The 17344-nt window shown below is 43.0% G+C and overlaps 1 protein-coding gene across 2 annotated transcripts in view; it reads right to left on the minus strand.

Moving 5' to 3' along the window:
* sipa1l1 (signal-induced proliferation-associated 1 like 1) overlaps positions 1–9681 on the minus strand; it is a 76546-nt gene extending 66865 nt beyond the window's left edge. The window contains exon 1 of one of the 2 annotated variants that reach the window (XM_029116934.2): positions 9387–9681. The gene's annotated coding sequence lies outside the window, so the exon portion shown is untranslated. Of the gene's footprint in view, positions 1–9264; positions 9340–9386 lie in introns of those variants that run through there. The other variant, XM_029116935.2, reaches the window with a different exon arrangement.
* Positions 9682–17344: the final 7663 nt, after the last annotated feature.

Raw genomic sequence — 17344 nt, forward strand, 5'->3', positions numbered from 1 at the left:
TAGCGCAGGTTCGTTGGTGCCACGCCACCGCGAAGACCGTGTGCTGCGCCACTACGTAACGATAGAGCAATCGCGTTCCCCTTTTAATTTTTGTATTTTTTAAAGTGTGCAAGACTCCATGTCGTTACACAAATGTTCAAAATAAAGGAACGCATGGTAAAGGGGGACGTGGATTTGTCCTAGCAAACTGTGCGCTGCACAGATTTGGGCATGTGTGTTGTAGCAAAAGCAGTATCTCAGCGTTGCCTAGTGACTAGTCAAGAAGCCCCAGTAAGAAAAGCCTGCACGGATGTCAATGACCAGACTCATGCGTAGGTTACATCTCTTTTACCCTCTGTTATGCCTCAATGTCGCTCACGCGCACAGACACGCACGGACACAGGCACGCACGGACACAGGCACGCACGGACACAGGCACGCACGGACACAGGCACGCACGGACACAGGCACAGACACACCTTAAAATATGCTGGTAAAAACAGCCTATGGAATCGCACACACAAAATATATATATAAGCTACAATCTTTTATCATAAATTCAAAAATGTAATGGTTGATTAAATTAAGGAAATATTGTTGTCTATGTAAAAATGCCAGGCCAATGTTAACACACTCTAGTCATAGAGTACACCAAACAGGGGTGAGCTGTGATATTAATGACAAAGACGCACCTGTTTCAGTAGCGGGAGTCGTGACTGAAACTGCACTTTGAAGTACAACACAGGCAGCCCAATTCAGATTTATTTTAAACCGGACTTGAGTGGTCAAAACACCAATTATTGGAAGAAGACTTGAATCACAAAAAAAAAAAAAAAATTACTGGAATAATTTTATATTATATATTATAATATAAAAATATATTTAAAAAACATTGCATTAATCTATTAATTTGCTATATCTGTTAACAGTTCCTAGATTGCTGGAAATGGCAGCCACAGATGTTCTAAAAAAGCAGTCTCTGAGTCCTCCTGCCGCCACCCCTTTCCCCAGTTTGGACACACCCACTCAGGAAGTGCTGAGGAGGTCAGCCAAGAGCTACTGCTGCCATCAATAGATGGCAAATCAAACACCAGTGGGCATGGCCTACAGGACCTCCCTGGCTTGGCAAACACTTGGAAACCTCCTTGGGAATCAGTGATCCATCTGAACTGGTTCTGATTAAAGACAGTCTGGTAGAGATTATTCTTTGAAACTGACTGCAGGAATGGTGTTAAAACTGTAATAAACCTTTAGCACAGCTAAATATCTGGTCTTGACCCAGATTGACCCACAGGGCCTTCCAAAGACTCACAAAGCCATACAGGCCATACGGAGTCTGAAGAAGCTCTTGAAAACTACTCCATTTTATTGGCCGAACACACCGAATGCCTTTTCTTTACACCAAACACAAACTTTTGCTTGATCAGAACTGGCAATAGGAAACCCATTTGTTTACTGAAAAATGAACTATGCCTATTTGTGAAGTTCCTTCACGCATAGTCTTATTCATCCACTTCCAACCAGCTGCACAACCAGGGAAACAAAGGCAGATAATTATCAGTTGGGTCTGCCGCGTGCAGCTCTGTTGGGCATTCCGTTCGGAGCAAAACTCCAACTGACAGAAGAACGCGAAGTAACAGCCAATTACAGTTGGTGCGGTCCTAATGTATCCATTTAAAGATGAAGGCAATGACTCGGCAACGCGGCTTGAAAGCAGAGACATCGCTCTCTGAACAGACAAGTCATTTTACGCGGCATGCAGTCGTTCTCTTCGGTTTGTGATTGCGGCGTGCGACGGAGGAGTCTTTCATCGAATCAGTCAGTTTGTCTCCTTGATAGACGTCAGCTTTGCGAAAAATACAGCGCCACAATGCCTGGTTAGAATGGAGCTATCAGTTTGTAGTTTAGCAAGGAAATGTAATCTAGGCCAGTGGTTCCCAACTCCAGACCTCCAGTACCCCCCCCCCCCCCCAACAGCACACATTTTCCTTTAAGCCCCGGACAAGCACACCCAATTCAAATCAATGAGAGCCTGATAATTCGTTGACAAGTTGGATCAGCTGTGCTTGGCTGGAGCTACAGTAAATGTTGGCGGTACTCTGGGACTGGAGTTGAGGAACCACTGACCTAGGAACGACTGAAATGCTTAACTAATGTGTGTAGCTGAAAATGAAATGTGTAAAGGGTCAGGCTAAACACAGCAAAAGCCAGCACTCAAGCATAAAAGGTTACTGGCCTCGGCTAAAACACTGAGGGAAGCCTCGAGACTTCTGCTCTCTTATCCCAAGAAGACCGGTTCCCTATTGATCAAAAAATGAACGCCAACTATTCCAATGTACGGGGCCGGTCTCTCTCTGGCGCCAGTTTTGCTCAAGTGAACTTTTGGGCGTAAAGGCGCGTTCCAAAGAGAGATACGGATAACGTCTTTCAAGCCCGTCCACGACATTCAGTCTGACGTCCAGGTACTTCTGTAGAAAAAGAACAAGGGTCGGCCTAATTCGTGTATTTCTCGGATTTCTGTTGTTGTTGACACTCTTACCTCAAGACGTGGCCTCCAGGGCCATCGTGTCGCCACATTACTTCCTGATGTGGTCACTCACTGGCTGACCGACAAGCAGGAGGGATTTGGAAATAGCCCCGTTGGTGTAGCAGGAGCGTTCTCTGCACGGAGCGTGCTAGCGACTACGTCCTGTCAGTCAGAGAGCTCGCATCTCAGCGAATCACAGCCCATGACAACAACAAAACCGAGTGACTCAACGGATTGCACAGCTCAATCGGTGGCCAACTCAGAAGGGGATAGGATTCAGATAATTGGGATATTGTGATCGCGGTGGAGGAAGATCCTCGATGAGCCTAGCCACAGCCTCTTGCATGACGATCCTATTCATGAAGCGTTGGAGGCAGAGTCCTTACAAAGACTAATTAAAATAAAAGCACCAAGACTTTAATGAGACTTGAGAAGTCTGAGATCAACTCATCCCGACCTGTAAGTAGCCAGACAAAAACCCAGAAGTGGGGAGAAAATAAACTTGTTTACTGAAATTTGTGATTAACAAAAACGTATGGAGTTTCAGTTTAGTTACATCCAAAACAAACAAAGAGTGTTGTAACAATCTTTGGTCAAGAGAGATCCAAGCAGGGTGTGCCCCTGCCCAGGCAGTGGCAGTCCAACCACAACTTCAACCCGTATTACTCTGACCTTGAGTCATTATGCTATTACACAACATGGTGTCTGGCAGTAAAACGAAATACAACATGATGTAATAACAACAACACGTTTAGTCACAATCACGGTAATACCAGCATACAGCATCTGAGCAGAGACAATTATGCGACAAGCAGTGAGCACACACAGTTCAAAGACTAGGCAAGTCTCCATTTTCTTTCCACGGTGAGGTTACTGTCGAACTAGTATAAAGCCCTGCTGGTCAGGAACAACTGAAGCAAAACAGTAAGGACAGACACGACAGGAGACGGTTAGAAGAAAAAAAACTGGGGTAGAAAAATTAGAAGGCTGCTGATTCGAACGCGGGATTAACGCATCGCTGAGCTCAAAGCTCCACCCACATTTCCAGTTTTCTGGACACACCAGGTGATTCATCCCACGCATGAACTCCAGGTCAGCGTCGCAGCTCACGCCTTTCCCAAAACGGCCCCTCAGAGGCAGGCCCCGGACAGAGAGACAGGGGCTGTAGTTACCAAGACTACGGGTAAGTTGGGAGAGCACTTACATGGCTAATAACCGGCCTTGGGGAGCCAGGAGGCATCAGAGACACCCTTTAGATAGTTACTGAGTAACAACACTGTCCACGTACGCATCCCAAATGGCAATCTTACTCCCTATATATGGTGCACTAGTTTTAACCAAAGGCATATTAACCCCTAGTGCCTTACATTGTCGATTGGATGCTGTTTGGGACGCACTTCTTGGAGTAGAGAACCAACAGATGGCGAGAAAGTTGGTAAGGAATTTCAGAAATGCTGCGAATACAGGGGTTTAAAAATAATCACAGCACTTTCATTCATGGGATGACAGTGTGAAGTTGGGGAGAAAGTTACCTCGGTTAATTTCCTGCAGGTAGCGTGCCAAGAGTATGAGTAACGGACTGCCGGACCATTTGGCCTAACGTTGGATAACGGACCGGACGAAGCCTACGTGCTACTTTGAAAAGGTCAGATTCGACTGTAACAATACACATTGAGAGAACGGGCAAAGTTCTGACTGGATACAAAACAATGCAAAAGCCCAAAAAGCTCTTCACAGAAGACCCCCAAAGCACTAGATTCCAGCATTCCCCTGAATCTGTCATCGCCATAACTACAGACTCCAGCCCAATTGGGTTGGGGTTTTAACTTTGGCTTGCAACGCTAGCACTTGACTTCATCACATATCCACTCATATCAAATCACACTGCGCTTATCCTCAGTCAAATTCCTGCATTCAGGAAAATGCATTCTATCAGCAGCAGACAGCTTTCTCTGGGAAGTTTGTCTGCGGTCAGTGTGAAATGTATTTTAAAAAGCAAAGCAATAAGAGTAGTAGCTGGCTATAAGAAATACATACCTTTTCACTTCTAGAGCATTTTCTTTTGTGTGATTGATAGCCAAATAGCGGTGCACCTCTGTTGTCATCTGAAAACAATTAACTCGACTCACTGAGGTCACAGCACCCTAACTATTGGTATTGTTTAATAGATTAACATGGGATCTAATTAAACGCAGCAACCATTGGCCAATTACTATAGTTTACTGAAACCAATGTCGGAAAAGGGAATAAAAACGCCATAAACAGCTTAAACATTCCATTCCAGGGGAAAATAAAACCTAGATACGCCATAATCATGAAAAGCTGACCCCATAAAACAATGCCTTTCCAATATGAGCAATAGCAATTTAACAACGCCATGGCCAGTTAACACATTTTTGGATAATTAGCCTTGGAGCTAACCTGGAGCCACTTACTGCTCCCTGTACTGCTGTGACTTGACAGAGGCCATTGATTCAATAAGGAGAAGGGAATCGGGATTCTCTTGTCAGGCATGCAGCGCAGACTTGATAAAATGGCCAATTAAAAGGTTCTATTGAAGAATCTTGTGTGGGTGGGCAATTGGAGGCGGAGGGGATTTGCTGACAAGCTGATAAAATATCAGCGCCTCAGAACAAGGCTAAACAGTCTCGGTCGTTGGCGTAAACCTGCAGAACTCATATTCACGAGTCTTGGCCATATTCTTAAGCCGACAGTATGCTGCCTTTAGATTGCAGGCCCATGTGAAAGGAGGACGGAAGCCGTTAGCAAGGTCACACGCAACCATCTCTGAGTGGTGGCGGTGAGGCTTCCATCGATGCCCTTATATCTTTGCCCCATGTTAGAATTCTGATTTGTAGATCCAAATAAAGTATTTAAAACACGTGTGCGTGCGTGCGTGCATGTGTGTCAACACACCCAGAGACTACATGCATCTTCAAGAGGAGGGAACTTTCCTTCCTAAAAACACCACTCTGTCCAGAACAGAAGATAGTGGCTGAATAGTAAATTTAGATGGCACTGACAATCTCAGCAGCACTGGCTCGGCTTCCAGCTGGGGAGAGGAGGATGGGACGAGAAGGAACAAGAGGTCAGAGCTGTAACACAGGAAAGGGAGTGAATGGTAAAGAGAGATAGACAATTGATCGAGTGGGAGGGAAAAGCGTAAGAACGTAAAGAGGAGAAAAAGCACACAAAAAAAAAAGTCGGGGACAGAGAGGAAAGGAGAGATCGAAAAGCGAGGCAGTGAGAGTGGAATTTGAGGTTCATACTTTCGTTTCAGATCCTCTCAGGGCTTTGCCGGCAAGCTGGGCAGAATCAAGCTTGAAATGGATAATCACAAGCTGGTGCAAAGGAGGCTTGAAATGTCCTCTTTTCCCCCAGGCCTTGGGCGCGCTGGCCAGATAGGCTAGTTGTGTGTGTGAAGGCATTGCCAAAGCCCCAGCCTTGCCTCCCGAGATGCCCTGCTTACATCTGGGAGGTTTTTATACATGAATGAATCCCTGCGAGGAGAAGTCAGCGAGGCAAGTCAGTCAGTTTGGAATGAACTCTCCGATTTCATTTCGCTGTCGACGCCGTGCCTCACAGGGAAAAAGTAGAATTTGAAATTTTAGGTCACTTCCTGAAGTGACGGAATTGAATCAGAACTGACCCCGTCCCCTGGCACATTCATTAGGCCCATCTTTTTTTAACACAGAACCAAAGTGACACACACAATAGCTCTCCAAGCCTCGCACTTAATCCCTGACTACCTTCAGAAATGTTAGCCGACTCAGTCACTCTACATCTGAAAAGGCTTGATAATTCCACTGCTGCCAATCACTCAGCTAGCCATCCCTCCCTCCCCCCTTTCCTCCCCCCGTCCACCGCTTCAACTCCCTTCCTTTATCCACACTCTTAACTAAAACTCTCCCCTCGGTCTCATTATCTCCTGCCAACCCCCCCCACCTCCATTCCATCTCTAGCCATACTGTTGTACAACATGTGCACATCCACCTACACAAGCTCCCTCAATAGTCCACTTCACATTGAGACTGCGACAGTTAGACAGTGCCTGCCGACCAGAGTTCCAAACAGCAATGTGTAATGCACAATCTAGGGGACAGGTTGCGTAGAGCAGGGTGGGAAACGTAGTGAACGAGGGTGTCATTTGGGATTCCTTTCAGATCTTGGAAACCTTGACGTTATCAGATTCACAGCAGAAGAGATGTTCACTTGCAAATGCGTTTGACACAAACAGGCAGACTGACAGGGAAGCAGCCAAAAGATATCTGCTGTATCTGCTTTCCTCCCGATAAAACCAGACCACCACACTGATTAGAATCGGCTCCTGTTATTGAATCAGTTTAAAGGCTGTAAAACAGAACATGCAAGTGTGTGTACCTTATTGTGAGTTAGCGTCTTCGTGAGTTAGCGTCTATCCACTCCCCAGCCTCTGTCTGTGCAATGTGGGTGGACGGCACAGCAGCAACACAGAGGGGCATCTGACAACAGTTATTATGGTTGGCTTTCCCCCCTGGTGATTGTTCACCATGTAAAAGACAGGTTCAGTTGGATTCAGATCAAATGACTGACACCTTTTGGCCTTGAAAACCTTGTTGGTCGCTATGGCAATGTTTTCTGGGGTCATTGTCCTGTGGCATTATGAAGTCTGATTATTTCATAGGCATTTGTTGGAATCTGAGCAGACAAGATGCTTCTGTACACTTCAGAATCCTACTGCTGCCCTCTCCAGTTACATCATGAATGAAGACAAGTGAGCCAGTTCCAGGGGCTCTTAAATGCAGTATATAACAGCCCCAGGAAGCATGAAATTGGTTGAGAGAAGGCAAAGAGTGTGCAAAGCTGTCATCAAGGCAAAGGGGGACTACTTTAAAGAATCTACAGTACGAAATGCATTTTGATTTGTTTAACATTTTTTTTGGTTAATACATGATTCCATATGGGCCATTTCATAGTTTTGATGTCTTCACTATTATTATACAATCTGGAAAATAGTAAAAAAAAAAAATTATGTGTCCAGAGATTTGATTGCTACTGTATCTAAACAATTTGTTGTACTTTTTGCACAGTAGTAATGTTTGGAAGCAGTATTGGTGCATAGAATATTATGGTTTATATAACTTTATATAACTTTTCAATCAATGTTTTTGTTTCAGATACTTTTCACTGTTCAGTTCATCTTGTGTAAACATACACTTTTACCAGTAGCAGAGGTCACATAGATGCTCAATGTCAATCAAATGTTGTGAATGTTTGACTAGGTTCTCTTTTAGATATTTCACATATGTTTTTATTTTAGGTTGTACTAATTTGTACTTATGTGCAATAATTCTATCAAAAAGTATTTTTTAATGTACATACTTGAGAGGTCATTTCCTGTAGATAAATTAGGAAAACTTGCTGCAGTAATGCTTGATGTTATACAAAATCAGACTGTTTAAACCCTCATACCTCTGAATAAGACCAACTTACAAACATATCAAAGTGTATTGCAGAAACTACAAAAAGTCCCTTTTCCATGTATGTATAGCATAAATAGATTATTTTAAAAAAAGAATACTAACCATTGCATGTGACATTCTTGCCTATTCACTTCTGTATTTCTCTGATTTCATAATCTATTTTCCCTTCAAAGACTAGCTCTCAATCACACACGTCTGCAGCATTGCCTTCTCATCTCAACAAAGCACGATAACACCCACGCAGCCTGCAGAGCCCAAAAAAAGTTATGCAAATGACCAAACCATGTCCATCATCAGTACATCCTTCATCTCCTCCCATCTAAGGGAGATTTAAACATTTTGACAACCAACAGCCTTGGTAATATATAGAAAATATACAGAAAATATATAGAATGTATGAAGTAATTAGAAAAGGAAGTCCTTCAGGAATGGTGCTGCTTTTGATGTGATTGTTTCACAAAACAGGAGTAAATATTTCACAAAATGGCATAGGTTTTGTAGACAGGTGAGGGTGCCAGGTTAAGGTAGCTATAGTACGTTACTTGAGAAGGTAGACTGGGCTTGGAGTTCTGTAACCATCAGGTCCCAACGAAATGCTTACCTAATCACGGGCTTCCTGTCATTGCCAAAGGACATGTTGGTCCACATCTCTGACTAACAACAATGAATGAGGTATACCAGGTTCAGCGACTCGGCAGACAGGGTTTAGGAGACATTTAAAAGTGTACTGTACAGAACAGATCACAACCTCAAAAGCATACCCTAATCGATGTCATTATGAAAACATAAACAACCAGCCTGCTAGTTAATGCTATTCAATAAAAGTAATATAACAAACAGCGACTACGTGACAACGAGGCTCCCAAACCTGGGGGACTGCTGCTGGTTTAAGAAACCAGCACAGCCCCTTGGCTTGTAGATGAAAGGAATAAAGATTTCAGATTATTCATCTCGATTCAACGTGCGACGGTGTGCTTCAAAGTGAGTCAAGAAAAATAAAAATGTGAAATGCATCACTGCACGCTAGCTCCTATAGTGTTGATAGTGTTCACTGCCAACAAAACAAATGCTTGACAACAACAAAATGACAATGATCACGGATTCGTTTCACCCGCATAATGCGCACCCGAACTACCCCCAGTTTTAGCTAAACTTTTCGCTTCCAATTGTATTTACAGCCGCTCTTCACAAGCGAACACGTCTGCAACTAGGCTTATCATTAGCTGATTTTAATACACTGCTGTAACGTTGAGTTATTTGTTTCAATTGATGTCGCTTAGCTGAATAACATATTACCTGAAAAATAACTGAATATTTTCCAGTTGAGCAGTCTTCCCTCCATCCACACAGTCAGCGCACGATAGAATGCTATAATGCTACTGTATGCTATAAATCAAAGCGTTTTTCCGAAAACTCACCTTTCCTCTCCCCACCTCCGTCTTTTTCAGAAACAGACTCCAGGCAAAACACTGTTTGGCCGCAAAACCACAAACCCAAGTCTTTAGAGCTTCACCAAAAACACGTCCAAATAGTATTGCGTTTGCTATCCGTTGTTCCGCTACTCCAGTGTCTCGTCCCTTCGCGAATCGCGACTGCTCAACAACTTAGAAGTTCATACAAAAGTTGCAGAAGATCAGCTCCGCCTCAGATCGTCGCGCAGCTGCCGGACTGATGAGGTCACTGCAATCGAACTGTTCACTGTTCTCGCGAGGAACTCAAAGAATTGAATGTAGATTGATCTGCATTGGAACAGGATGGGAAGAATGGAGAGTAATGACCGGTCTGTTGCTCTGGCAACAACAGCCAGCCAGATAAACGGCTACGCAGCAACATCATTTGACACCCACCAAATGCAACTGGTTGCGTCTCCGTTTTAATGTTGTCTTAGCAGTCACTTAAAAACGTTTCTAGAACTGCCGCACCAGAATTAACCTAGTCAAAATAACCTTTAGGATTTTCCATCAGTTATCATTGAGCAATTTGTTCTTACAACATTTTATACGAACCAACTGTATAGAGTATTTTCTTATTGAACCTTCATAGGAACCAATCAATATATGTCCACTAGACCTTACTGTGGGAACAAATGCTCCAATATAAAAACTCCAATAAAATAGCGTGGTTCCAAATCAAGACAGAAAATCCTTAAGGATTCTGAGTAGGCAAATGGCTGATCTGCCAGCGTCAACAAATAATGCAGTTTAACCCCTGATTTGAAAATCTGGTTGCAGGAGAAACTGGGGGCAGAGCACTTCCAGAGTAACCACCATGTTAAACAACTCTTACACTTTTTATACCAGTTTCAGTGTAATTTCGAATAATGTTTTTATCTGAAGGAAGTTGAAATGCATCAAAAAGGTTTGCAAAGTTTAGGAAAACATCAAGGAAGATCATTAGGCAGTAAGTGTGTGCTCGTCTGTGTGATGAGGTTCCCCTCAGGCACACTGTCTGATCTTGTCTACCCTGTTAAGGGAACCAGAAAGGTTCAGAAAGAAAATGGAAGACACATACATGTTCCTGAGAGTTTAATCTGGAATATTTTGTAGTTTGATAAAAAGTAAGAGCCACATTTGTCAGGACAAAAAAGCTTGGGTTATTACTGCCTCATATAGCCACAATTCACGCAACTCCAGTTCTACGAACCAAGCACCGCTCATTTTCCACAGTTTATCTCAAGACCGACCGTGGGAAAAAGACTATTACAAATCTTGTAGTTTGAGAAATGCTGAGATATTTTGTTAGAGGAAATTCAACTTCCTCTCTCTCTCAGCTGTTTTCAGTGCTGACTTGACTGATCCCATAGGGCACAGAATGTGTAGGTGGTGGGCCTACCTCAGTTCCACAGCAGAACAGTTGTTCATTATTCCAAAGTAACAAGCAGGATAATGTAATAGTCAAATGAAAACAATGGAAGACGCATTATGTTCATATAGACCACATCATCCTATCATTGTTGTCGTGGATATTTTTAATATGTGCGTCTGCTCTAGTTTGTGTGGGAGTGCGTGTGCGCACATTTCTGCATTTGATCATGGTTTTACTATGCAGTACCTATGGGGACCAGAGGTACACAGAACAAGGCTTTTCAGTCTGTCTTAGGGGTTAGATTTAGGGTAAACCTTGCAATTTAGGGTAATGTTGGAGTTGGTATTAGTTTAGAGTTAGGGTTTAGGCTTAAGTTTAAGCATAAATCTGAGGTTATTGAGATTAGAGTCATGATTAGGGTTTGGACTGGGCAAGGGTTAAATCATTCTTTTTGGGTCCACACTGTCTTATTTGACCAGAAAGGCATCGTTTGTGGCAACATTTGTCTTGACAGTTATATCTTGATTTAATTTGTCCCGATGCACCTGGTGATTGGAATGGATTAGGGATTCAATAAAGCATTGAGTGCCATATAGATCTCCTAAGAACATGTTTGTTTTGTAATGGCTACACAAAGCAGGTACTTCTGAAAGGTAGTTTAGGAATCAGGTAGATGAAGAGCACAGCAGCACCTGTAACATAAATTATGGAATCTTTAAGTATGAGAATTAAAGTTTTTTTTTTTTATGAACTCTTAATGGATGTTTCTCTGATATAATACATTCTTATTCAAATATTCCAATCTTCAGTCACAATCAACATATCCTCAACAGATAGATGGTTTATTAAACCAGATAACTTTGTGGGGTTTTTAAAGACTTGTTAAAGCCTATCCATTATTGTTTCCCCCGGGGGATTTACGACTCTAAAATAGGTAATCTTTACCAATTTATTATGAAACAATATACACAATTCGAACGGCCTATTTGGCAAAGTTACACAGGAGTTTAGCAGTGACCTCATGTTGAGGAATTCCTATTCTGTGGCTGCATCAGGATACAGTGGAATGGGAAGAATGGCCCCCATTGACCAGGCTCCTTTCCAGAGGCCCCCATACACTAATAGAAAGAGACATGGAAAAAACGGCAAGTAGCTTTCACACACACAAGGCTTTTGTCTTTCTCACCACAGGGTGTAATGCAAACAGCGGGCCCCTAGAACAGACAGCGTTTCGTGTGCTTTAAAAAATAAATAATAATAAATGTACAGTGATCGCAACATTTCATATACAGTGCACTATTAGGGGCAGTTTGCGTAGGTCATCGTTGAAAGTTGTTAGACAATTAATCAATGACGTAACATGAAGACACAAGAATACAGAGACAGGGGGTTCTCCCAGGTGGTGAAGTGGTCCAAGTATACAGAGACAGGGGGTTCTCCCAGGTGGTGAAGTGGTCCAAGAATACAGAGACAGGGGGTTCTCCCAGGTGGTGAAGTGGTCCAAGAATACAGAGACAGAGGGTTCTCCGAGGTGGTGTAGTGGTCCAAGAATACAGAGACAGGGGGTTCTCCCAGGTGAAGTGGTCCAAGAATACAGAGACAGGGGGTTCTCCCAGGCGGTGAAGTGGTCCAAGAATACAGAGACAGGGGGTTCTCCCAGGCGGTGAAGTGGTCCAAGAATACAGAGACAGGGGGTTCTCCCAGGTGGTGAAGTGGTCCAAGAATACAGAGACAGGGGGTTCTCCCAGGTGGTGAAGTGGTCCAAGAATACAGAGACAGGGGGTTCTCCCAGGCGGTGAAGTGGTCCAAGAATACAGAGACAGGGGGTTCTCCCAGGCGGTGTAGTGGTCCAAGAATACAGAGACAGAGGGTTCTCCCAGGTGGAGCACTGCCAGGGAAGCTCCATGGGCGATGCAAGATGGGCAGTCACCTGGGAGAGAGGCGCGTCCCGGCGTCATATCTCTCTAGCGTCACCCTCAGCGGCTCGGGTGCCTGCGAAGCTACAATTGTGAAGGCGACCAAGTGTCTGTCCCAAGGTGATTGAGCGTGACCTCACACAGGTAGACCCATGTGACTTCCTGGTTGGACAAGCAATGTGGAATGACTAGGCACTGAGGTGTAGAAGGAAGATCTTGAACTTCGCTGAATCCCTCTGACGGAGACTGTAGATTAAATTGGATATGACGAAATGGGGTTCTAGTGGCCTGGACCGCTGCTCAGAGACTGCTTGGATCAAGCCCATTGCCTTTCAGCAAAGATTCTTCTCCTCTATCGTTTCCCACTATTCTCTTTTCAAAAAAGCATAAAATGCCAAAAAAATAAGAAATTACATACTAAATATATACAACATTTGGGGATTTGGTAATGAAGTTGGGGAAGAGAGAAAATTAAATTTAAATTAAATTAATTAAAAAGAAAAAGCATGACAATGAAACCGACAAATCCACTGAAACAGCCCTGGTTTTTATTCACATATAGTTTTTTTAACTGATGTGAAAAGATCTTGTGTGATTTCTCAAAGGATCAATAAGTTGAAATCAGTTTGGAGCTGACTGTGTAAATAGCTGCATGGGTTTCTAGTCATGGTATTCATGAAACAGGAAACAAGTTGAAAAACACACCACTACATTATTTCATTTGAAGTATGGTTCATTTTAAAATCCATGGGACGTCGCAATACCAGAGCAGATGTTTAAATCAATAACCCAAGGACTATCATTGTCTAACACAATTTGCTTTGGGCCCTTGGAGCTAGACAAATAAACCCCAGTCATAATAGAGGAAACCCTCCACAATCAGTTATATTTGAACACGCCTTAAAATGTTGCCCGATGAAAGAGTCCTTGAGTTCCCCAAAACAAATGTTGGTAGAGCAGAGGGAGAATGGAGACTAGGTCATCAATTATTGACAGTATTGCTCAGAATTACGTTTCAAGGTTTCAAGCTCGGTTTGTCCTTTGAAAAGGGTGCACGAGATACGGACCATTTAACGAAACACTAGCCATTCCCCTCAAAAAAAGCGTGAGAACAATGGAAATGACAGAACATACAAAGGAAATAAATTAAATAAAAATAATAATAAAGACACAATACAGACGAATGCAGTAAGTAAATAAGGGTGCAAACACAGAGTAAGGTGGAAAGGATCTGCCAGTGAGATCGCACATGGACATTTTGATGGGAAGAATAAGAGAGTATCTAAGGGATTATGAGAGTATCAAAATAGCATTGTTGCCATAGTAGTCATTTCCTGGGTCCAGTGGTTTTTCCAAGGGTTTCACTACATGCTGCTAATAGAAGGTTAACAGAGGAGAAGACAGTGGCCTTGCTGCTAATTGATAAACATTTCCTCAAAATTAAGCCACTGTGTCTCCTAATGTCAAGTGGCACATTTTGTTATTGTTGAGAGCTGTTAACAAGTCAACTAGCCTGCATTGCTAACAGGAAGCAAATGGGAAGGATTGATAGAGAACATATTTTTAAGTATACAGTGATAAGAAGAGAAATAATCGAATACACAGTGCACACCCATGAGTACATTTACACAGGCAACCCGATTCACATCTTTTTGTCTCATACTATAATATTGATATTATGGTTTGTTGCCCATGAATCAGGTGAAAGAAAACAATCAGGCTTCCTGTGAATTGCAGCTCTAGTTTATCTTTGTGTGTTTTAGTGTGTGTCTGTGAGTAAAGAGGGTCAATCGTCTTAGTGTATCTGTGTGTGTCTGTGTGTATCTGTGAGTATGGAGGGTCAATCGTCTTAGTGTATCTTTGTGTCTGTGTGTATCTGTGACTATGGAGGGTCAATTGTCTTAGTGTATCTGTGTGTGTGTATCTGTGTGTGTCTGTGTGTATCTGCGAGTTAGAAGGGTCAATCGTTCTAGCTGAGAAACATAAAGAAACACATCTTTTAACAGAAATAAGAGCAAAGGAACACAGCTCCAACAACCCTGTTTATCATTCAGCAGCACACACCTCAACCCCACCACCTCCTAACCCCCCCTCCCCCCTGCTGAGATTTCTGGAGGAGAGAGGAGAGTGACTCACACACACACACACACACACACACACAAACACACACACTGGTGTGAACACATCTCAGAGAAGTGGTGGGAGGATGACATCACAACGCTCATATAACACTGAAGAGTTGCCTTACACACACACACACAGAAACACACACACACGCAGCGCTTTCTCCGTCCCCGTCTCCATCGCCTACCCAAGCCAAACTCTGCCGCAGCCGGCACACTCAGGCCACGCCCCTCGTCCTCGCACTCCTCATCCTCACGCTCCCCTCGTCCTCCCCAAAATAACACATTCGATTCAGAGTGTGTCCCTGCTACCGCTCTGAGCTGATTTATCCAATGCTTTGTTTTCAATTGGTCGCTGACTAGCGGAGGGCGGAGAGCGTTGGCCAATGGGTGGCCGGGATATGGTCCCACTCTGACAGGCTTTGTGCAAAGGTGGCTGAGTTGGAGGGGACTTCAAGCTGAGGCCCTCTGCCTCGACTGTGACGCTGTGTGTGTGTGTGTGTTCCAGGCCCTGGGATTCCACGATAGCACAGAGGGACTAGGGAAGTGTGATTAATCCGCAGCCTCTCAGCTCACACACACATGACACACTGAAACCAACGCCTACACAAACAGACACATACACACACTCCTACTGTATCTAATACTATTGAAAGGAGGGTGATGGAAGTTGATTGGATTGGAAGGACTGGATAATTTAGATGATTGATAGAGCTGGTTCTGTGTGATGGTTAGATTGGTAGAGCTGGTTCCGTGTGATGGTTGGATTGGTAGAGCTGGTTCTTTGTGGGGATTGGATTGGTAGAGCTGGTTCTGTGTGATGGTTGGATTGGTAGAGCTGGTTCTGTGTGATAGTTGGGTCAATGGGGAATGGGGTACCATTTGGGACTCAGGCCCATTTATCTTCCTCTAATCCCTATAAATACCTTTGGATGTTGATAAGTCCTTCCCCTTACTCTCTCAAGCATCTACTGGAGACATTATAGATGCTCTGTGTGTGTTTGACTATGTGGCGTGTACAGTATGTGTTTGATATACAGAGGGAGAGAGAGAGGGAAAGAGGTAGGCAGGGTAAAGGGTTTCTTTCAGGTCAGGCAGAAGGGTATTTTGATTGGTTCCTGGACAGAGGAAATGGTTACTTAATATCTCGATAAAGGGAATCTTCTCTCAGAAAACTCCTATACATTCCGTTAAACTATACAGATTGAAAGTTTTTCCAGACATAGTTTATTTTCTTTAATTAAAAAATATATATACTTACCCCCCAAAAATCTAATCTTAACCCCTAAACCCAACCCTAAGACCTAACCCTAATAATTATCTAATTCCTATCCTTACGCAATTTGTACGCTCAACCAAAACCCTAACACGTATATGGACTTTTCTGGCATGACCACAGATTGAAATTTCTGTCCCCATGTATATAGTGAAACCTGAGCTCAAATACACCCAACCAGAAGAGACCAATTCCAGCTGTGTCAGGAGGTGTCAAGGCTCTGATCACTGCTCTGTCTGGAACACTGACGAGACATGACTTGACACAGCAATTACTGGAACATTCCCACAGAGTCAGAGAGTTCAGGGTGTAGAGTGTGTGTGTGTCCGAGATACAGATAAAGAGGCTGCATCTTTATAAATCATTTCTACAGACCGTGGGACTATAAAGCACTATCTGCACAAAGAAGAGTTCTGACATATTAGGCATTTTAAGGTTTCATCTCAGAATTGCTTGGTAGTCAATTGTTCTTTCACGATAAGTATTAAAACAGAGTATGTGTCACGGGAATGAGTCAGAAGCAAGGGTTTAGCTGTGGTAAACATCAAGTAATTGGAATTTCAATACACCCACACTCACATTTAATTATCCTTTATTGACTAAATGAATAGAAACACATTGTTTTAGAAACCCCTTTTTAAATCGCTTTCTCAAATATATTTCTGAATGTTCATTTTGTATTTGTTCAACAAATAGATCACAAATATTCTACTGAGTGCTATAGATAGTTCTACAGTACATTTGCCATATTATTGTTTATTTGTGGTTTTAAAGTATTACTTTTAAACAGCTGTTTTGTTTTTGATCACACTGAGTTTAACCACGATCCAGTGGTGCCACATACATCCAGATCAATCCTTTATATCATTGTGCCAATTGCCTCAGGTTGAATGATGATTGAAGTCGGAGTTGAGTGAAATCATCAGTGAATCATGTACTTAAAGAACAATCGTTATACAGCTAGCTTTCAAGTGTTTCAATGTTACATATTTTACAGTTCAGTGTAAATTGAGTTAGTGTGGTGTAACATGATGCAGCTCTGCCACCTAGTGGTCGGAAAAATAGTTTGCGTTCTATTCCCAACTTTTAAAAACTGTGGTGGTGCCGATTTTTCATTCAGATACTTTAGATTACTTTAGTCTTTAATTTTTAAGTAGAAAACATTTGCTTTGCTGCTTTTCTCCCCTACTGTATTTTGAAAGTTTACAGACAAACAGACACACTTACAGCCTCAACCGACCCTGGGATTAAAATCC

The sequence above is a fragment of the Esox lucius genome, chromosome 23 (genome assembly GCF_011004845.1).
Source record: "Esox lucius isolate fEsoLuc1 chromosome 23, fEsoLuc1.pri, whole genome shotgun sequence".
Classification (NCBI taxonomy): Eukaryota; Metazoa; Chordata; class Actinopteri; order Esociformes; family Esocidae; genus Esox; species Esox lucius.